This window comes from Protopterus annectens, chromosome 4.part0, assembly GCF_019279795.1.
Source record: "Protopterus annectens isolate FY-2018-M chromosome 4.part0, PAN1.0, whole genome shotgun sequence".
NCBI classification, from domain to species: Eukaryota; Metazoa; Chordata; order Ceratodontiformes; family Protopteridae; genus Protopterus; species Protopterus annectens.
Window position 1 is genome coordinate 359,890,093 of NC_056733.1, and position 24,466 is coordinate 359,914,558.

Consider the following 24,466-nt stretch of genomic DNA (forward strand, 5'->3'; position numbering starts at 1 on the left):
TTTGTGAGGTACTTCTGTGGCCTTTCCAGCTACTGCAGATGTCTTGTGAGGTACATTCCAAAAGGGGCATTGTACTCTATAATGGGTCTAATGAGTGTCGAGTAGAGGGGAACAATGACCTCTTTTTTCTTGGTTGAGAACCCTTTTATGATGAGGTGTGCCATGTAGAAGGACTTCCTGACTACTGTGGCAATGTGACTATCAAAGGAGAGACTACTGTCCACCTGGATCCCAACATCTCTTATCACACATTCGGTGTTAAGTAGATTGCTGCCTATGTGGTAGTTCATGGGTACAGAGTTTTTACCAAAGGGGATGACACTGCACTTTTTGGCATTGAGCTTGAGGCCATGGTTCTGACACCAAGCATCTGTCTCAGTGAGGTCCTTCTTTAGGATGTCCACATCATTTGGGGACTTGACTATGGCTCCTAGTTTGCAGTCATCTGCGAACTTCATTAAATAGAGGCCTTCTGTATTAGTCTGTACTTCAGAGAAGTAGATACCAAACAAGAAAGGTCCCAGGACTGAACCCTGTGGTACTCCACTTGTCACTGGTTTGAGGTCAGAATTGGAGTCTGCAACTTTTACAGTGTGAGTTCTGTCAGTGAGCTAGTTGGCAACCCATCTTGTGACATACGGATTTATACCTAGTTTAGTTAGTTTAGCTATAATTGCAGAATGGGGGATGGTGTCGAAAGCTATGGCGAGGTCAAGATAGGCTGTGTGAACCACTTTACCCTCATCTACGGCTTTGTTGACTGCCTCAAAGAAGTTGATCAGGTTCATGAGGCATGATCTGCCTTTCAAAAACCCAAACTGGGTGGGATCCAGAGTTTGGAGGTCACCAATGTCTTTGTTTATGAGTTCCATGATGATATGTTCAATGGCCTTGCAAACCAGGCTCATCAGGCTAATAGGGTGATACTTCCTGGGATCATTGGTGGCTCCCCCTTTGTGGAGTGGATAACTGTTGCTGTGTGCCATTCAGTGGGCACAAAGCCTGATGCGAGGCTATTATTGAACATGGTGCTTACGTGGGGAGCCAGTTCGTTCTGAAGTTCATGTAAAACACAGCCTGGGATGTTGTCCGGTCCCATGGACGCTGTGTTTTTTGGCTTTAGAGAGTGCAGCTTTTATCTGCGTAGTTGGGATTACATGGACTCTGCATTCTTCTTGTATAGATATGGGCCCTTTAGGGGGTGAGGGGGGGTAAAGTTAGCACTGAACCTATCTGTCAGGATGTTGGCAATATCAGTTGGTTCTGTAATTTTCATGCTGTTGTGCTGTAACTCAGAGCAGATCTGGATGTTGCCATCGAGATTCTTGACATAGCTATAGAATGTTTTGGGGTTGTCCTTAGAATTAGTGGCTATTTTGTTTTCATAGCTAGCTTTAGAGGATCTTATAAGGGATCTCAGCTTCATATGGAGGCTGACCAGGGAGCTCCTCCACTCATGGGATTTTACTCTCTTTTGCAACAGTTTCTTCCTTCTGTTGTACAGTTTGTTTACAGCAGGGGACCACCAAATTGGCTTTCTTTTTTTGGAGGATAGCATCTTGGTTCTGTTTGGGATAGCACGATCCATGCACTTGTGTAAGTGCTTATAGAGTGCATTTGTGTAGGATTCAGCAGTTGTAACTGTATTGTCCATCTGCATGGGTGCCATGAAGTTCACCACTTCTGTCTTAAGAAGCATGAAGTTGGCTTTGGAGAAATGTTTTACCATGCTTTCCTTAATGGGGGGTGGGGGCGGGATGTGGATATCAAGGGTGATTAGCTTATGGTTGGATTGGATCAACAAGGAGTTGACTTCAGGTGTGGAATACCGGTCACTCATGTTGGTAATGACTAGGTCTAGGATATTGTTGGCCCTGCTAGGGGTGTGGATAAGTTGATCCAGGGCATTGGAGTTTATGAATTCCACAAAGCGTTGAGCTAAGGAGTTGGTACACGAGTAGGTACATGAGTAGTTTTCCAAGTTAATGGTGGGGTAGTTGAAGTTGCCCATTATTAGGGTGTTTGGTTGAATCCTAATATCTTCCAGTACATCAAGAAAAAAGGAGTGGGAATCCTGGGGCATGGTGGGGGGGTCTGTAGCAAGCTACGGTTTGGATTGCACTTTTGCCCAGAGTTAGATGTCCTTGGATAACCTCGGATGCATTATGCTGAGCAACTAGCCTGGAGGTGTAGATATCCTTAATGAATATGTTCACACATCCGCCTTTGGTGTTTTGGTCCAGGTTACATGACCGAAAAGTGTTGTATGAGTTACAGCCTGGTAGTGCAGGGGTGCTCTCTGGAGCCTTGAACCAGGTTTCAGTCACTGCACAGATATCGATGTTCTTCATTTTAAGGAGTGCCTCGAGTGAATCCATTTTGAGATTTTGACTTATAGCATTGAGTAGCATTACCCTCAGTTTTTGCTTACCTGTTCCTGTTACGGTGGTGAATTTGTCATTTGAACCTTGCTTAAAAAAGACACTATAGGGGTGGCAAGAACCTTAGCCAGTATCCAGAATCCCAGGGGAGACAGATGCAGGCCATCTCTGGCAAAGCATCGTGGTCTGTCGACCAGGTCATCCCAAGCAGATAGATACTGGATCCCCTTGGAATAACACCAGAAGCTTAGTCAATTCTTGAAGTCAATCATTTTGTCCTTGTACTGCGGTATCATTCTGGGTGATGGCAGAATGTTACTCAGGGCTAGGGTCATACCTGCCTGGGCTACAAGATCGGAGAGCTCTTCCATGTCTCTTTTCATGTAGTCCAGGGTTGTATATCTCAGGTCATTCACATCAACACGGACAATGACAGAGTCATATTTGTACTTGTCATATAGTGACCTGAGTGCATGGATTATGTGGTGGATCCTGGCACCAGACAGGCAGCTGACAGTAATCTTCTCCTTATTTAGCTTGGTGAGTGGGACATCTGTGTGCCTGACTATAGAGTCACCTATGACTAATGTGTTGGGTATGTTGTTTTGCCTTATTGGCTGTGGTTGAGTGGCACACTGAGTCTGTAGGCTATGTGTCATTTGGGTTGTGTTGGAGGATGGAGGTTGCTTGCGTTTCTGCTTTGGAGGTCTCTGTTGCTTAGACAGATTATTATTGAGAGCCTCCACGAATGTTTTTGTGTTACTATAAGTGGATATTGGTGGTGTAGATTTAGTGAGACTATGTGATGAATGTGGTGTGATGCAAATATTTACCTTCTCCTCTTGACTGTCAGGTTCAGTCTTGGTTGGAGAGAGCTTTACCTCCAGTTTGACTAGATAAGTGCATCTCTCACAGGTTGTAGTGTTGGGTGGTAGGAGGAGAGGGTTGTCTGTGTACATGAGGCAATTTCTACATTGCCTCAAGATGCCCAGATTCATCAGACAGACAGGAGAGAACACTGGGAGCTGACCCTTGGGCATGTCTGAATAAAAAACTATTTTCCTCTAGATAAGTGAGGAAAGTGAGTACAAGTACTGTTTTTCCCTAAGCAAGTGAGGAAAGTGAGTACAAGAGCTGTTTTTCTCTAAGCAAGTGAGAAAAGTAAGTACAAAAACTGTTTTTCCCATAGGTAATGAGGAAGGTTGAGTGCCATAGCAATTAGTAGCTTATTTAGTGCTTACAATTTCTGAACAAGTGCTGAGCATGAATAAGCAAATTTAAGTGCTAAAACTAAGAATCTGTATCTGCACTAGACGAGTTACAGGACAGAGACAAGTGCAAATGCAGGCTTTCAAATCAGAAAGTTGAGAGAGATGGAAAAGATTACCCAAACAACTAACTACAACTTCTGGGCCAGAACCACTCCTTATGTGGTAGACAGGTTAGCTAGCGCTTATCACTCCCACTGATAAGCTAGAAGGCTTTCCTCCAACATAGAAAGGCTTGGGGGGCTCAGAAGCTTACATACAGTCCTGGATATAACAAATTTGTATCTGGACTACACTAGTTACAGGAAAGGTAGGAAACAGGCTTACAGTATTTTTTTTACAGAAAAGTAGCTAATACAGCAGTAAAAATAATTCACATGCAGTGCAAGCTAGCACACTTGAGTATGTAGCAATATTAGACCAAACACAGTTTAAAAATGCAATTAAATTAAAAAGGGCTAAAAGCAAGTGCAGAAAGAGTTTATTACGTAGAATGTGGAAAGGAGATGGGACTAGGGGAGTGTCCCAGATCAAATCTACAGTGGGGCGGGCAACTGCAAAAGCCACCAAATTTAAACTAAAAACAAGAATTAGGGACGGTGGGTGGAGACAAAACACTTTCAGCAGAGATCTGAAAAGCTATAAGCAACAATTAACAGTACAAACTCTAAAAACAAAAAAAATACTTAGCTCTGTATATTTCCAGATAGGCTGAAAAGCAGTCTCTCAAAACACAGGTCTACTTAGCTGAGAAGCCTTTGAAACATTAAGAATGCTATTACTAGGGTATATCCAACTATTTTTCTTATAGTATTTTAGTTTCTTTGTGATGTATTGCCAATATTATTTATTGATAGATGTACCCCTAGTTGTTTTAAATGATAGGAAATGCAGTGCTTGTTGTTCTTTGTTTTCTTGCCTGATGTGTGAGTGTTTGGTGTTTACCTTAGGAATTTTGGAATGTATTTCTGTATGGAGTATATGACTTTCATCTTTTGATACGCTCTAGTATTACAACTGTGAGAAAGTTGATGTCAGTAGTTTTATATGTGAGAAAGTAAAAATTTTATAACTGGTGTTTGCTGCAGTCAACTCTCTGCATAGTTATATAGTTGTTGATAGTAGTGAAAGTGAGAATTAATGTTTTAATTTAATTTTATTTTTTATGTGTAGTTTCAGACTTTCTGTTTTGTATGTAAGGATTTTTTAAGCTAGTTGATATGTGAAGCCTTTGACTTCACATTACATTTGTTGACAATTGTCAGCAGGTGAATTTTAATTGCTGAAAATATATGATTGGTTGCTGTGAAATAATGTGAGTGAGGCAACCCTTTTTATTGAGATTTTTGCAGTGTTTGTATTGAAGAAGTGCCAGGAGGTACGAAACCACTCACTAGTTTGTACCTGAATAAAAGTTTTGTCTTTTATTTATTATCAAGAGAGCCATGTTTGTGTACTCCCATTTTGGACTTTTGTTATTATAATTTAAGTTAGACCAATTCATATTTTTAGTATGTTGATGAATGTCTGTGAGTTAAAATTGGAAAGATTCCTAACATGTTTATAATGATGCTGCTTGTAGAGGAAGGGTGTTGTTCGATGAGCAATGGCTGGGAGGTGGTCACTTATAGCATTTGAAAGAGTACCAGTTGAGGCAAATTTAGTAGGGTCAGAAACTAATATCCAGTCTAGGATGGAGCCCTCTGTAGTCCTGCTATTATATCTAGTAGGAGAAGTGATAAGCTGAGGAAAATGAAATAGGTTTTTATTTGAAGATGGAAATCTAGAACAAAAATTTAACCAGTTAATGTTTACATTGCCCAGAATGATGGTTTCATTTTTAATATTGGTAGAGACCAAAGATGGTATTTCTTCCAGTATTGGTATGTTATTTCCAGGGGGAAAGTAAAGGACTGTGATACGTACATTTTTGTATTTTTTATTATGTTGATGGATATCTGTGGGTTAAAACTGGAAAGATTCCTAACATGTTTATAATGATGCTGCTTATGGAGGGAGGATGTTGTTCAATGAATAAAGGCTGTGATGTCCAGAATTTTGGGGGAGGGGACTTTGGTTATGGTTTGTCTGAAGTTTTAAATAATAGACTTTTTTGTGTTTGGAAACTAGTATTTTTACTTGTTTATTGAGCACTTTGAATCTTAATAGGTCTGAGGGCTTTTTAAGTTTTTGCCAGTACGTCTATGTTTTATTTCTAGTTACCATTTGTACTTTAGCAGATTTAGTTAGCCATGGGGCATAGTTAGACTTAACCCTTTTTTACTCTAGGGGGTACAAGACTGTCTAAAATTTCTATAAAGGTTGAGTTGAAGTAATCCAGTGCTTCAACTAGAGGAAGATATTTTAAGTTAGACCAATTCATATTTTTTTAGTATGTTGATGGATATCTGTGGGTTAAAATTGGAAAGATTCCTAACATGTTTATAATGATGTAGCAAGAACAGAGCATCCAGTTAAAAACAAAAACTGTAAAAACAAAAAAAGGAAAACTAGTAGGCAGCAAAAGCATAAAATTCAAAACTTTAATAAAAACAACAAAACAACAAGATGAGCACTTTCATACCAAACTAGGTACTTCTTCAGATTGGGTCTATATTATATTCCCGAAAGCCGACAATGTCGAATCTGGCATTGTCAGCACGAGAATATCAAACACTCAGAATCTCTAGAGTGTAAACAGAAATCTCCATAAGGGGAGATTTTCATTTTCTGCAATGTAGTGTGGTCTCAGAGTTGGTATATTTAAGTAGCAGGGGGTGTTGGGGGTGCAGGGCTGCTTGCCCCCCTGCTTAAACCTGTTAGGGTACTTTTTTCTTTTTTTTCTTTTGTCTTTCTATAAGGTCGACATTTGAAGACATCGACCATATGTTGTTCGATGTTTTCTACCCATCGATCTTATAATATAGACCCTTCAGATCAAGTATAGGAGACATTACAAACAGCCTTATATACATCAGTGCTTGAGGTCACGTGGCCTCAATAAGGGTTTAATTGGCATAAAATCATTTAACCTTTTCCCATTAGTAGCTTACAGGATAATCATCCACTTTATCTCAATGCATTCAATACGAGTTCTAATAACGCTGCCTTTTACAACAGATTTACAAATATCCAAGACCATAAATCTGAACCAGTGATTCTTGCCTACAGAGTTGACATGCTTAAACAAGGCATTCCTATCATCACCTTTGCTGATAATATACAGGTGCTCCCTAACACGGTCTCTAAAGCATCTGTTGGTCTTACCAACGTGGAAGGTTCTACAGATCTCAGAGGAAACATAGTAAACTATTTTACAAGTACCACAGCTGGTATAGAGGTTAATGTTAAAAACACGTTCAGTATCAGGATGAACTAGATGATCGTTCGTTCTGATATAGCTACAGGTATTGCAATGATGACAGGGATATGTGCCTAGTCTATGCACATTCTGACTAGTAGTTGCTGATGACAATGTTTTATAACATAACATTCTCTTGAGAGATGGATGATTCTGATAGCAGAAGGAGGGTGTACTGCCTAATACCTCTTTACACTTGACTATGTGACATAGTCAGAAGACACTGGAGAGTACTCATGTCAGATAGGAAGTGTAAACAGGTATTAGGTAGATAAAGTGGAAGACTATCCTGCAAGCTACTAATGGGAAAGGGTTAAATGATTTTATACCAATTAAACACATATTGAGGTCACGTGACCGCAAGCACTGATGTATATAAGGTTGTTTGTAATGTCTGTTATACTAGATCTAAAGAAGTACCTAGTTTGGTATGACAGATCTCATCTTGTTGTTTTGTTGTTTTTATTAAAGCTTTGAATTTTACGCTTTATCTGCCTACCAGTTATTTCCTTGTTTTGTTTTTACATGTTTATAATGATGCTGCTTGTGGAGGGAGGGTGTTGCTCGATGAAGAAAGGCTGGGAGTTGGACACTTATAGCATTTGGAAGAGTACCAGCTGAGGAGTATTTAGTAGGGTCAGATGGATCCCTCTATAGTCCTGCTATTAAATCTTGCAGAAGTGATACGCTGAGTAAAATGAAATAGGTGTATATTTGAGGATGGAAATGTAGAACAAAAATTTAACCAGTTAATGTTTACATTGCCCAGAATGATGGTTTCATTTTTAATATTGGTAGAGACCCAAGATAGCATTTCTTCCAGTACTAGTATGTTATTGCCAGGGGGAATGTAAAGGACTATGATACATACATTTTTTGACTTATTTATTTTTAGGAAGGAGACCAGAATTTCAGTGTTAGAGAATCGTGGGATGTTATCAGTGTATGGGAATATAGTATAGATGTTAGGGTAAAAGAGTGCTACACCACCTCCTTTTTTGTGGGGTCTGTCAGTCCTTATTGCACTTTAGCCTAGAGGGAGGATTTCTGAATCTTTTATATTAAGTTTGAGAAAGTTCTCTGTGGCTGCAAAGATATCAGGTTTATTGAGAGCTATCCAGGCATGAAGGTCAGTAGTTTTGTTGCGAATGCTTTGCAAGTTTAGTGTTAGTATATGTACGGATTTATTAAAGGAAAATAGAAAAGCACTTGTGAAGCAGTGTGTCCAGTGCAGAATAAGCAATTTATTAAAAGGCCAAAAAAAAAACAATGTTTAAACTGAATCACTGCATTTTTGTATCAAGAGTTCTCCAAATAAAATTCCACATAAAATTGTTGCCTTTATATGTAAAAAAAATCACCTATCAATTATACACCATCCAATAACAGTCAGACACTCATTAAAACAAGTTACATATTTAAAAAGCAATCACAGTACTTTTTCTCTATAAAATATGCTACAAATAAATAAATAAATAAATAAATGCTGCATCCTCTATATGAAATGAAAAACTTGTAAATTTATAAATGTTAAAAATTTATTAGAGGAATCATAGGAGTTGGTTGGTATAGGAAGGGTAAATGAGGTGGGACCTGGACTGGAGTATATATCTCCGCAGATGGATAAGACTGAGAATATGGTAGAGTGGAGAGATGGGTTTCGTAAGATGGGTTTCATATTTTTATTGAACTGTTAATGTGGTATATAGTAGATTGTGTAGAGTTTTTTTAATAGAATATAATGAATAGAACTGATTTTGGGAGGAATGTCTACTTTGGAGAAGAGTACTGGAGTTATTTGAATGAGATAGGCAGATATTTCTGAATAGCTTTCAGATGGAGTTGAAAGGAAGAAGGTTATGGATGTTGGCTTAGTGATGCATAAAGTAGAGTTGAGTAAAGAAAGATGCAGTAGTAGAACTAAAAATAGTGTAGCATGAGTTAACAAAAGTAAACATGGATCAGAGGGGGACATTTTGAAAAGTGATGCAACTACTTGTGGTTAGTTGTGTGAGGTGAAATTAGTACGATTCGATAGGCTTGTTTGAATTAGAGGGTGGAGTTAAGTTGAAGTGGCACAATGTGATTGATTTGTAAATGATAATGCTATAGGTAGGTTTGTTTTTGGAACATTAATGATCAACACTCATTTGTGCAGTCACTGGTGTGTGACCAACTGGCTTTTTTCAAGAATGACCAGCTGCTGGTATACCAGGGATGGCCACTTATGCCATGATGTCATTACCTCTAACTGGGCAGTAGGGCATGGGTACTACATGGGGGCTTCCCCTGCAAAAATGCTTTTCTCCTGTGATATTTTTTTCTCACAGATGCTGCTTCTATTTACAAGCTTTCTGTCATCTTACTGTACTTGTTAGAGGTGATTGCCAATGAGTCAAATAATTTGTCAGGGGGTTTAACAAAGTAGCACTACTTGAGACTACTCATACTGAGTGATTGTGAGCAAAATTTGTAAGGATAGTCCTCCAGAATATAAAGATTCTCATACAACATTAACACAAAAAAATGCAGAGTAAATTGAGTCACATGTTAGTATAGATGTAGCTACAGGATAATACCAGCAACAAAATAAAAATTGGTGTAACGTTTGGGTGAAGTTGGTAACAGAGGAAAACAAAGAAGAGAGGGTAAAGTGTATTAAAAGAAGGCGCGTTTTAAAATGATAACATTTATGAATATGTCCTCATATATGTGGGCATAATTATCTGTTATATTTGTAGACATGTAAAGGAAATTAGGATAAGGAAGGTGGGTAAAGCAGAAGGCATAGACTCAGAATCAGCTAGAAAGCATGACAGGCAGGGAGATATTGTTTTTGTTTCCAAATCCTGACTTTTCACACTTTAAAAAGAAAGGGTTGATCAAATGGGATTATGGCAATTAACAATTTATTTTTGCAGTTAAGGTACATACATTATATGGGTGAAGCAGCCCATCCCCCTGCATGAGGAATATGCCATTATGAAAAAGATAACTTTTTAGCATTCCTGTTGGCCAGTTTTTCAATCATCCATACATTCGGTGAACTGGCTTTTTAGCAGTCACCATAGATCTTGTTAAGAAAGAAATCTATTTTTCTATACCAGCTATTTAATATTGCTGTATTGCCTTTTCATACCTGTCTACTATGCCATTGCTGTGTGGTATCTTTATCTAGACTTAGTTCCTGGTCTTTGGGGACAAGATAAACCCTCACACCACCACAACAACAGTGGAATGGTCTCCACCCACTTATTTTCAGCTTCCTTTGTTGGACTTCTACTTCCTAGAATCATTAAAGAATTCACTCAGAGTAGTGGAAGCAGATTTCAGGACATGTATCATGCTGTCTTTTTCAATTAACTTTTCTAGAATGTGCAAGAGAGAAAATATGTATATATAGATTTGTGCATCACTATTCATGTCCACTAAGACACAAAGATGAGACTCCCTTATCTTCTGTGAGTGGGCTGGTGCAGATCTGAAGTACTTGTCATATCAGTGCCATCATCTGTGTGTAGCTCTTCAGTGTTGCCCATCTGTCTGGATATGATAGCTGACTCTTAGTAGTCTGTATCATGTGCACGCTGATACCTTTATCCATCTTGTATCCTAATCATCTCTTTTATGCAGACTTAACAGTAATTCTTGACAACATATGTTCTTGTGGCTTTTCCCAGTTAGGGATTGACACAGCGGAACTCAGGTCTGCTAATGATTGGCAGTAGATTTTTTACGGGTGCTGAGGTGCCAGCTCGATGCCCAACCTTCAACAAAGGCACGCCCATTCTATGGATGTCTTTCGAATGCCACTCGACTGCGGGGGGGGGGGGGGCATGCAGACTCCACACAGAAGGTGCTCTGGCCGAGAATCAAATGGGAGAACCTCTTGCTGTGAGGCAACAACGCTACCACTGCACCACTGCAGCTTACATATATGAAGGAAAATTCATGTTATTATCTTTATAAATATACCTTCTTTTATCACTCCGTACCCATTCTTTCATTACTTCTGTTCAACACGAAATAACCAGCAGCTGCATCAGTCTTTTAAAATAGTGTTTTTCTGTGAAATTGCAATTTTATAAATATGTTGTAGGTGCTTTTTATACTTTGCTCTGTCTCTCATACATATTCACACTCACTTGCGTTCATGGTGAGCAAAATGGTAATTTATTGTTTACAGCAGCACCCTTTTGTATCATTGTATCTCATTCAGTTTTGTGCATCAATGATGTAATGGTGTAACGCATTTAAGTACTTTGTAACAAATAACTCTCTTTGTCATTTTTATGCATCAGCCTTCTTTCTGCTATGACAGTGGATATCTAGTACCTCATTTCTTTGTCCTTGCTATTATAACTTTAAAAGTGGTAGGGAGGAATGGGTGTGCCTATCACAGAGGGAGGGAGGCAAAATCGACATCTCCTGCAAAGACACCTGGTGGAGAGTAGGGATGTTGCTGGCAAAAGGCATGATCAAAAGAGGAAGCAAGAGGGTAGACCTGGCTGAGTTACAAAGATGGTTAAATCCCCAGGATGCCCTTAGGATCTATGATGGGCCCCATCAATACTGGAGTTAAGTCCAGGATGATAGGGATTAGCTGGTAGACCTGGCGTTGACATGGGGCACTGGGTAGCCAGGTCAGTACAATGGTAAAGGGAACAAAAAAAGCATTGCATCAATATACCTCACTCATGATATGCTAAATCTACAGAGCATACTCCTTTCTGAATACTACTCACATAGATTGTTAGTCTAGTCTGAATACCATCGGGTGTCGCACACTTTCACGCTGCCTTTTGAATCTCATAGCTTTTGTCAAAATACTTGCATGTTCTAGCATTGTTAAAATTACTTTTTGCAAAACTTGTGACCTAAGAACTGTTAAAAATGTGTGACACGTCATTTTCTGACCTGAAAGATATTTAGTTCTACAAAGCTTATGCATCAGATGTTAAATAAGTCTGCATAATTTTAAACAATGTTTTTCAGACTGGACTTCCATTAAAATTCTGTAGACATTTTAACAGTTTTGTAATTTATTTGGCTGGTTAAAGAAACATCTTGCACCAATGTACAGAACAGTCTAACCTTTGGCATGGGACACAGTCCAATATTCTTGGTAATTTTGCCTTCAGCAGCTGAGATCTGTATAGTTTTATTTTTGCAGTCATGTTGAATAAAAGATGATTTACCCTTAGGCAAGTCCATAGTTATAATGAGGCTTGTTAAGCTAACTTTTGGTCTAAAAAATACATATCTTTTTTATGTCAAGCACCGGTGAAAGTACAAAAATGTACACCCGGCAATCTTGTCACTGACAAGAATATATTCAATACTTTCTGAAATGCTCTGCTAAGGAAGTGTCTTTATTAATATATATAGTTGCAGAAAGTGTAGTTCAGTTAACAATTACAGTCTAAATTGCTTGCATGCATTAATTTATCAAGTTGTCTGGCATAAGTCACAAGATATAATCAGTCACTGTTTTGCATTGACCCATTTTTATAAATCTGTATATTTGACTGACATATATAGTGTGACAGCATTATTAACTTCTTTGAGATGGATTGGGTTGCAGTCTTCCTTGAAACCTACATCATGCAGGAAATACTCAAAGTTTATAATATCCTTACAGGCAGAATATTATCTGTAGAAAAAATATCCAGCATGGACCAAATGCTGTAATTTTTCATGATGAGACTATTCTCTGAGGAATTTTGTATCATGAGCTCTGAGAACTACCTAGAGCTAAAAGTAATGACAGTCAGAAGTAATTGTCATACTTCTCCTCAGCAGGCTGAATTTCATTATCTTGTAACATGGACTGACTCCTCCAATACATTTCTTAGAATCAGAATATTGATATATTTCTCAAGGGTTTTCCTTTCCAAAATTATCATAACACCCGCAACATACTCAGAATGCAGCTGTTGTACTGGTATAAGTATTGTTACTTGCAATATAATCATACCAGGTGTAAGCATTATTATTATTTTAACATATTGAAAATGCAGCTGTCATACCTGGTTTCAGTATTGTTACTTGCAACATACTCAGTATGTAATGGGCATGCCTGGTATATGTATAATTACTTTCAACAATACTCTACATGCAGCTCTCATACCTGATGTAAGTATTTTATTTGCACAATGCTCAGTTCACAGCTGTCATATATGCTGTAATTATTCTACTCCATTTTTTGTCATAGTAAGTGTTAACAGCTACTCAGCATCCCCACTTTATTCATGCAGTCTGTGATTTTTTTCCAAAGCATGCCATAGATATAAATTCACAGGCTATGCTAATTGTCTTAGTGTCTGCAAAAGTCATGTTTAATTTATTGATCTAGTCCACATATAGAATCGCTTCTAATACCACAGACATTGCATCATCTTTAGGTGCATGTCAAATCTGAGGACAGTTTTCCTGACCAGTATTACTGGTGTCCGTGTAACATTCGTTTCTCATATTCCTCATTCAATTGTGGATACCATGTTATTTTACCTTTACAGACTCTTTTTTTTTTTTTTCTCCCCTAACTGAAGTCCCTTGACTTAATTTCATTTCTTGACAACTCCATTCCTTGGTGTATGCTTTAAATGTAACTCTACACCCCTGGTGTTTTCCAGTCATTTTCCTTGGTTGTTCTCAGACTGGCAGCTACTAACTAAAATTATGTGTGTGCGTGTGCGTGTGTGTGTGTGTGTGTGTGTGTGTGTGTGTGTGTGTGTGTGTGTGTGTGTGTGTGTTATGTGTGTGTGTGTGTGTGTTATGTGTGCATCTGTGTGTGTGTGTGTTATGTGTGTGTGTGTGTGTGTGTGTGTGTGTGTGTGTGTGTGTGTGTGTGTGTGTGTGTGTGTGTGTGTGTGTGCGTGTGTGCGTGTGCGTGTGTGTGTGTGTGTGTGTGTGTGTGTGTGTGTGCGCGCGTGTGGAGGTAGGAGGGAGATCTCCATGTTATTATACCTTTCTTTCCGTACCCTTATATTTTTTCTTTACATTTGGTTCCTCTTTCTTGCATTATCCCTCTGCACTATTTTACTATTTCTCTCTTCTTAGCACACTGTTGAAGTTATATCTCCAAAGGAAACTTTGTTTCTGATCCTGACAGAAAACTGTAGCAGTATCACCTTTTATTTCACTTGCAGCTTTCACCAGTCTAGAAATTCTTTTTTGAAAATTATCTTTTTTAGGGAATGATTTTAATGTTTTAATTACACAACAATGAAACCACATAACTTTTCAAATTTATATCACTTGCACTTTGCCATTGTTTTGCATTACATTTCAGTGCACAGGTATCTGCCATACACTAACTGATCATATGCTTTCCTGGAGCAATCTTTAGCATATAATCCATTTTAAATTAATAAAAAACACATGTCCATGTTATAGTCACTGATCTGCAATGCTAGTTAAAGGGTCTGCGTACAAGAAATTAAACAATTGTTAGCAAGTTTTGACTTTCTGAAACAGTACTCATGTCTTCTTTTTCATTTCACAGCACCAGAATGCAGCATTCATAGATAGCTGTGCATATATATGAAGATATGTTCATATAGAGCGCTCTCCTTTATCATCCTTTATTGAAACAAAATTAAACCTTGCAACTTCTAGATCTCTCTCAGCTCCTTTTTTACAAAATGTTCATCTTAACCATTTTATACCCATTGCATAGTTGATGCTTTGTAACAATCATTCGTATCCTGACATGCTTATGCCAATCTGTTTTCTTCACGTAGTGATATTCTTGGTCTGACATCATCACTACAATCAATGATTTTTGCTTATCCTTGATCTTACTGATATCTACATCATCCTATATCCGTCTGGTTGTTTGCATTCTCATATCCAGGGAGTCACTCCACTCTTATTGATATTCATTTATCTATCCTCCAAGTTATAAAGAATTTCACTTTCAGTATTTAAGTTGTCATCAATCTACAAAAGTTAGACTCCTTAAAATAAAACTGCAGACATTATGATGCAGCTCCTGTTCCAGATAACAAGATCCTACACAACAGTTCCTGACATTTTTCAGTACCGGCATCTTTTCCTTCCTTGGTAAGATCTGACAATAAAGCAATCACTTTTGAAGTCACCATCTACCCTGACCCACACCCCCCTTGGCAGGGTCAAATGAAAAAAACTTTTTCAAAGCTGACTACAATCTCCTCAGAGAAAGTATAAGCAGCTTCACAGCCACCATCCCTTCAGATGGAACTAGGACTAATGTCCAAGTCTACACCAAAAAACTATATGAGCACCTACATAGCTGTCTGGACTCAGCAATACCTGACAGGACCAAATCATCTTCCTCAAGAAAGAGTAAACCTGTCTAGTGGACAGCAGCAATAAACAAACTCTATAATAATAGAAAACAATTGCTGTCCAGGGGCAAGAAGGAGCAAGTGCCAAGATGGAAGCAATCTCTCCTTTGTCTGAACAAGCAAATATGGTCACTGGTGAATCCTCTAAGGCTAACTTTGAGTACAAATTGGCCACATTCACCAAGGACATTCACAAGGGTTTCTTCACATATGTCCGCATTCTCAAAGGCAACACCCAAATCTCTTCTGAACTGGTGGTCAGTAACACCACATACACAAATGCCATAGATATAGCCAACCTGCTGGCAGACAGGTTCAGTGAAAACATCACCCCCTGTCCCCCCATCAGTAAATCAGGACATCACCAGCACCTGCCAACCTCCCCTCATCACCAGGAAGCAGGTCCTTAATGCCCTCTCAAAGGCAAAAAATACAGTCTCCGTGGGACCCAATAACATCACTGGCTGTATCCTACATAAACTCAGCCATGAGTTCTCAGCTCCATTAGAGACCCAAGTCATCCAAAGCCTGAGCACTAGCTTCATCCCAGCTGAATGGAGGACAGCCACTGTCATCTTATTACACAAGGGTGGAGCATCCACTGACCCAAGCAGTTATAGGCCCATCAGCCTAACTAGCCTGATCTGCAAGGCCATGGAATGCATTATCATGCACTTTATAAACAAGAACATTGGCAACCTCCAAACGCTTGACCCCACACAGTTTGGTTTTGTCAAAGGGAGATCATGCCTGTTAAACTTGGTCGACTTCTTTGAAACAGTCACCAAAGCCATGGAGAAGGGGAAGACAGTGCACACCGCCTGCTTTGAACTAGCCAAAGCCTTTGACACTATTTACCACTCAGGCATAATAGATAAACTCTCCCAGCTAGGCATCAACCCATATGTTACCAGATGGGTAGTTAATTGGCTCACTGATAGAACCCACTTAGTCAAAGTAGGGGAAGCCACCTCTACTAATAGACCCATAGCGAGTGATGTACCCCAAGGATCGGTCTTGGGGCCCCTACTGTTTGGGATATACTTTTCTGAGGTGCAAGCTAAAACCAGTGGTCTACAGCTGACCAAGTTTATAGATGACTGCAAGCTGGGCACTATCTTAAATTCCCCTAGTGATGTGAACATCCTGCAAGAGGGCCTTACCCAAACTAATGACTGGTGCCAGAAGCATGGCCTCAAACTGAATGCCAAGAAATGCATCATTATCCCCTTTGGGGAAAATGTCATCCCCACTAATTATTACATTAATAACAATGTACTAAGCATGCAATCAGTCTTGTTGGACTTGGGCACCCAGGCTGATAGCAACCTGACTTTTGACCACCACATTGCCTCCATTGTATGGAAGGCTTTCTACATGACCCACCTTGTAAATAAGGATATTTCATCCAGCAACAATGAGGTCCTAACATCCCTGTAATCCTCCCTTATCAGACACATTATCGAGTACAATGCCCTCTTCGGCATGTACCTTGCCAAGCACATGCAGCAGTTGGAGAGACTACAGAGGTTCCTGACCAGGAAAATCCAGAGTCTCAAACACCTATCATATACAGATAGGCTAAACGCCCTGTCCCTCTACTCAGTCTCATACAGACTGCTCAGAGGTGACCTGTGTCTTGCATAAAAGGCCATTTCAGACCCAGCCTTGATAGAGTTGCTGCATATCCATAAAATAAATTCCATTCATGCAATACGCACACAAGGCTTTAATCTGGTCTGTGACATTAAAAGAACTTGTTGGCAGGATAGATTTGTGTCCCAAAACCTCCTCCATCTGTGGAATAGACTCCCTCTCCATGTCAAACAGAGTATCTCTCTTGCCCTCTTTAAGAGGAACCTGGATGACTGGATGGGAAACAGATAATACACCTCTGAGATCCCACCTATGTCCCTGCTGGACAGGGGAAACAGGTGCTAACTTTAAGGGAACATTGGCGAAATGTTTGGCTAGGCTTTTAATTGCCTCTGGGTCAATAGACTAGTAGCATCTTATGAACCTATGAACCCAGACAAAATCATGGCATAAATATATATTTAGCATAATCTCAATAAATTTGCACTACTAATGCAAATTGTGATCAGCATGAATGCCCTTTCTAGGCATCATGCAAAGCATTCAATAATGGGAAAAATCCTATTCCTGTGCAGCAAGGAAAAAGCATGAAAAAGTAGGATATTTCTGAGATCACTAGCCTACAGTATTAACATTTAGATACAGCACTAGTCTTAGGTGAATGGACACGCTAGGCAAAGAGCTCCATGGTGCCCCACACTGCCCACAGCTCTTCCTACAACATATTTCCAAGTGCCACTATATTACAGCTTCTCCAGTTCATCCAGATCTCTTTTCCTATATTTTGCCACATTTTGCCTTATTTTTCAGCTATTATTCCTGCATCCTTTCAGTAAACCCTAACTAGGCCAGACCGTATTGTAATAAATTTGTAGAAAATAACTGAATAAAGCTATAAATCTGAGCCTGCTAGACCCCAGAAGCCATTATTGTTAATAGATGTTCTGAGGTGCCTTTACAGTTTTCTCCCAACCATTTGACCTAATAATGTAATGAGCAAGAATTATGACTAAGGGAAGACTATGAGTTTCACTTTTCAGTTTTACTTTTTCCTACAGCCTTCCAATACACCTGAATTGGAAAAGAGTACACTGTAATAATTGTGGAATAAATAATTTAATTATGCCAGGGGTCTAAGGGCTACTAGTCATCCAGAAGCTATTGGGTTATAGAAGGTCTGAGGTGCATTTCAGAGATTTGACAGGTTGAACAAAAAAAAAAAAAAAAGAAAACACTAGGATTCAATAAACCCCAGGTAGGTTTCATGCAGAGCCTACACAGAGTGTATCAGCGACTTCAGTGGTGCTCATTGTGGGGCATCTCGCAATGCATATTAATGAGTCTCGGCGCATGTAAGCAAGGCTTCGTGGGTCGCTGCAGTGTTGCTGGCCACAAAACCCTGAAAGCAAATGTGGATAGCAATTCTGTGTAAGTCAAAGCACCAAAGGTCCGTGTATTTGCACAAAATGCCACAATGACCACCAGGGCTACACAGATAAGCATTGATTCTGCATAACATTTCTCCATAAAGGCCAACATAATGCGAATATACATATTATGTAAACAGAATTTAGGACATAAAATGTGGTATAGATATGTGCTACAATGAAACACAGACATGCCTGTCATCCCCTTTCAGCAAGACCAAAGCATACATAACGAGGGGGACAATGGCCCATATAATATGTACAGATATATAATATTGTACTTCCACACCTAGAAAGTTGATAGACTAAATAGGTTGTATATTAGCATGAACTATCCGAATAGCATATACATACGCTTGGATTCTAACCTAATACCATCTGGCCCCAAAAAGGAAAGGATCAAAGCATTAATAGATGGTTCCATAGAGTCAGTTAAGTAGCACATTGTATTTTAGACAATCAATAGTAACTGTCACGGTTTAGCAAGGATTTCACTTTGTACTCCCCCGTGCTTGCTCCCTGTATCACCACTGTCCTATCTTCCCATTTCTTTTTTATAAAGCATTATTGCATGATGGTGCACATTGCACACCATCACTAAGCAACGATAAATGACACCTGTGTATAAATGTATGTCAATCTTTCACAGACACCAAAAGTAAAAGTACTACATATACCTGTATTAAAACCCAATACCATCTAGCCCAAACAACGAATATATAAATGCATTAACACAGAGTCAATTTTGTAGTACATGTATTTCATACAATGCATCTTGCCACAGTTTAGCAGGGAATTCCTATTGTTCTTCTCCCTGCTTGATCCCCATGTCATCACTGTTCTATGTTCCCCATTTATATCCTTTAAAGCATTATTGTGCAATGAATACATCACACACCAATGAGCAGCAACGCTGATGCAAAATCAATTAAACATAATAGAGACAGCTGTATTTGGACCCAGTACCATCTGTATCAAAAAAGGAATGTATCACTGCATTAAATGCATTAATACCTACTGTCACAGAGTCAGTTAAGTAGCAGTTGTATGCAACAGCAGTTAAGTCTGCCAGTTGCTATTCACTCTCTAAAATACACCTGATATTCAACTGCGACTGTGGCACCATCTATTAATGCAGTGATCCATTCCTTGTTGAGGCCATATGGTACTGGGTTCTAATACAGTGTATGTAACACTTTCAAATGCTTTTACATTTGCTCCAGTTAACATCGCACAAACATGGTGCTTGAAGGTGCGTAATGCTTAGCACCCTGCCTACACAGTAGTAAGCATCACACAACACTTTCAAACAGTGTGTACACTCCCAGTAAATGTGCTAACTGCAATTGGCAAGAAAATGTCTTTCTACATTGATCTTGATCTGTGGTAGGCACAGCAGGTATGCGTGGAGAGGGACTGAGATTTCATGCTCAAAGATGGGGTGTCCAGGAGGTGAAAGTGTTTGTTGGACTCCTGGTGAAGGAACACAGGCCCAGGTTATTGCAGGGGAACTATTCCAGATAAGAGTACAAGTCAAAAGCATGGGATAGTCTTACCTGGGCTGGGACCAGTGCTACTGATTTCCCCTGCACTGGTGAGAAATGTAGACACCACTACAATGTGTTCTGGAGGAGGAAGAGGGATGTGCTCAACCACTGGATCAAGGAATGTAGGACAGATGTGCACGTATCAATTACAGAGACTACTTGTAAGAGTTAAAAGCTAATTATAGTCAGGACTGTTATTCATAATGGTATTCTGTTCTGTTCTGTTTTTTCTATAGCTGCCACAGAGAGAGAACTGAATGTGAGAACCCATGCTGATAAATTGGCCTGGATGAGAGAAGCATGTGGTAGGTATGCATCAGAACAGTACTGTTATTGTAGCATTAAAAGTTAAAGACATCTTGTATTAGTATTTTATATAGTTGTATCAAACTGAGCATGCATATCTTAACTGTAAAAGCAAGTATGCATGTATTAGTGTGTAGCTCAAAGCAATAGTTACATATTCTAAAATAAAAGTGAGCATGCATCTCACAGCTGTAAATGGAAAGTATACATGCGTTAGCATGTAAGGCAAAACAACAGTACAATATTAGATAGTAGTCAGAGGTTTGGGTTCAAAAAACACACTTCCCATCTATACAATACTGCTACGTTTTTATCAGTATTGCAATGTAACCTCAGGCCTCTATACTAGTGGAACAAATGGCCTGCTGTAATCTGTAATAAGTATAATTCAAACATGCATATGTGCAATATATGCACACATAAATGATTGTTTGCTGCAATCTGTAGTATACTGTGCATCGGTTATGAGGTGACTAGTCTTAAAAGTAAAAAGGTTATTTGTTAGTCTTAAAAGTAAAGGTAATAGAATAGAGTCAAATAATTGTATCAATGCATTGTATGTCACATATGATGCTACTAATGTTATCCCTTTTTTTTCTCTCACCCCAGCCCTTGTCTTCTCGTTTTCTTTCTCCAAAGCACAGCTGGGTAGGCCTGGTCCACAGGATTCTCCTGCCCACATTACACAAGCTACTGCACTGAGACCCAGCACATCTGGGACGCAACCTGGCTGCAGCCCGTCTGCTGCCCCTGCACTACCTGGCCTCTCAGCACAAAAACACACACACACACACACACACACACACACACACTTGACTGCAGTGAGAATAGAACACCTACCTAACTAAATGCACAGACTGTAGAAAACAGTACTTAACACAAGCACCACAGCGCAAGTCTGATTTAAACAGGAGTGCAAATGAACTGAACTTATAGTAGATGACATCAGCAGGCTATGTAGGAGACAGGTCGGTAGAGCTGCATGAAATAGATTTGCAGGCTTGTGCAAATATCAAAAATGCTGGCAATCCATGCCATTGGAGAAGTAACTGTTTAATACCATGTCTATTCTGCTGACTAGACACACACAGTTGACTGTAGGGAGAACAGAACCCCTACCTATCAAAGTGCACAGGCTATAGAACACAATAGTTAATACAAGCACCATAGCACAAGTATGATTTGTATAGGAGTGCTGGTGAACTTATAGTAGATGACATCAGCAGACCATGTGAGAGACAACAGGTTGGGAAGTGTGCATGAAGTGGATGTGTAGGCTTGTGAAGGTATCAAAATACTGGCATTCCATGCCATTGAAGAAGTAACTGTAGGATACCACATCTACTCTGCTGACTAGACACATGCAGTTGACTGCAGTGAGAACAGAACCCCTACCCATCTAAGTGCACAGACTACAGAATAGAGTACTTAATGCATGTACTACAGCACAAGTCTGACTTTTATATGGCTGCAGGAAAACTTATAGTGGATGACATCAGCAGTGCATGTTGTAAAGAAGAAGTTCAGAGGCCTACATGAAATAGCTCTGTAGGCATGTGCAAGTATCAAAATACCCTCAATTCATTAGAATGGAGTAATAATTGTAGGATACACACTTCTGCTGTTCTGGCTAGACACACACACACACATACACACACACACACACACACACACACACACACACACACAGACACACACACACACACACGCACACGCACGCACACGCACGCACACGCACGCACATGCATGCACACGCACACACACATACACACACACACACGCACACATGCACACACACACACATATACACACACACACACACACACACACACACACACACACACACACACACAAAAACACACATGCAATGAGAGTAGAACTCCTACCTAAGTACACAGAATACAGAACTCAGTAGATTACCCAAGTGACGCAGCATAAGTCTGACTTTTACAAGAATGCAGGTGAACTTATAGTACATGATATCAGCAGGGGCCATGTGGGAGACAAAATGTTGGGAGACCTGCATAGGCTCATGGCTTCATATGTACATAGGAGGCTACTAAGCTAATGGCTCTTCAGTGTTTAAAAGCCTAGCTGTATAAAAACACAAATACTCTTATTGAGCATAGTTGGATGGTTGTTGTTAGCAGAGCAATTTTGTGAGAAGCACCAACTGGTCCTTTCCATGAGGGACATAGGTGCCACCCCAGAGGTGACTTTACAATCACCCAACCAGTAGTCAAGGTTGCATTTGAACAGGGTCATTGAGGATCACTGGTTCACATGCAGTGGGAGCCTATTGCAGAGGAGCATGAATCATTGGGAGATATAGCTGTCTCCCCAGTAAATTCTGTTTATGTCACAGGCAAGTTTGAGAACCCTGGGTGAAGTTTTTCTTGCCCAATTTGATTCACAGATGTGCAGCATTTCCAGTAGGGCATGATCTAAGACTGCTCTGTATGGCAGGTGTAGGTCACCTCTCAGTAGCCTGCATGGTACTGAGTACACTGACAGATCTTTCAGTCTTTCCATGTATGTCATGTTTGGATGCCCTGGAGTCTCCCAGGGAGAATCCTGTGTTCTCTACAATTGCTGCAGGCATCTAGTCAGGTACAGACAGAAAGGAGCATTGTACTCAATTAGTGGTCTGATAACTGTAGAGTATAGCAGAGATAAGACCACATTGGTCTTGGATGTGATGTCAACATATATGATGTTTGCAATTCAAAATGATTGTGTCACCACTATGGACACATAGTGATGAAAATGTAGATTGCTATCAACATATGTTCCCAAGTCTCACAACACTGTGTTTGAGCTTAGAGGGGTGCTATGTATATTGTAATTAGCAGGGAGACTTCTTTGCTAAAGGGGGCAATGAGACATTGTATGCTTTAAGGTTCTTCATGGGTTTGGCACCAATCGTTTGTGTGTGGTACCTCCTTCCAAAATATGTTACTATTGTTGGGGGACCCTATAGCAGTGCATCTAGTTACCAGTCATCTGCAAACTTGGTAAACCACAAGACATTTACCATTGTCAGCACTTCAGGAAAGTAATTTGCAAACAGTTGAGGGCCCAGCACAAATCCTTGTGGTATTCTAATTGGCTACTTGTGGTGGTGCAATCCCAAACTTTGAGAGAGTGTGTTATGTCAGTGAGCCAGTTGCCTATCCCTGTACTACTGTATGACTTAATTAGCATGTGGGAGATATTCACTATGACACTTGAATGGGGAATAGTGTCAAAGGCCTTGGATTAGTCAACATAGGTGGTATGTCCTGTTGTCCTTCATCCAGGTTTGTGGGTCAGTATCCAAGAAGTCCACAAGGTTCAATAAACAAGATGTACCATTGACAAAACAAAATGGGTAGGGTCAGATGTGTTGAAGGTTACCTATGCCCCTGTGGATATGGTCCATGCTGATTCCTTCCCTAGCCTTGCAGATAACTTTTTTCGGCGTATGGTTCAATAATTGTAGTTCTGCATGTTAACAGATTGCTGTGCATTGCATAGCACACAACATTTGATATTACATCTTGTACTGTGGTTGATATATGTATGGAACAAGTACTGAGACACAAGGGTTGCAGTGCTTGTGGGGGGTAGCAACAGATGGCTGTATTGTAAATATGTGACATATTGTTAGATAAGGTCCTCAGTTTGTAATGTTTTCACATGCAATTTCATGTGATATAAAGGATATAGAAAATAAACACCAATAGTAAAGCATCATATACACGGTTCCATAGCGCAGTGAGCAGTGGGGTTACACAATGGTTAACAAAGCATATACACATGTGAGATACACCTACTTGTGCATAAGTAAGCAGTGCACAAACGCAAGCCGGATTGCTAACATCTGACAGTTAGCATTGAGTATATAACATATACCCATTAGTTATCAGTACCACATTTGCATGATGGTACTCACAGTGCAACATTGAAAAGCAATGCAATTTCAGGTTTATTGCATGCACAGGCAGTTATGCATGTATTGTTGGCAAAAGTGAAGGCAATGCCAGTACAGATAGCAGGAATACATTTACAGGACTATAGTGCACAGTATGCCCGCAGTCATACATTTGACCATAAATGTAATAACACATAGATTACTAAATCAATAAACATAATATTGCATGAAATATGCTCTATTCAAACTCAGGACCATGTGCATGGCAGCCCTACATGTATACCTGTTGCCACAAGAAGGTTGAGGGCAACAGTTGTCTATGTTCCACTTCATT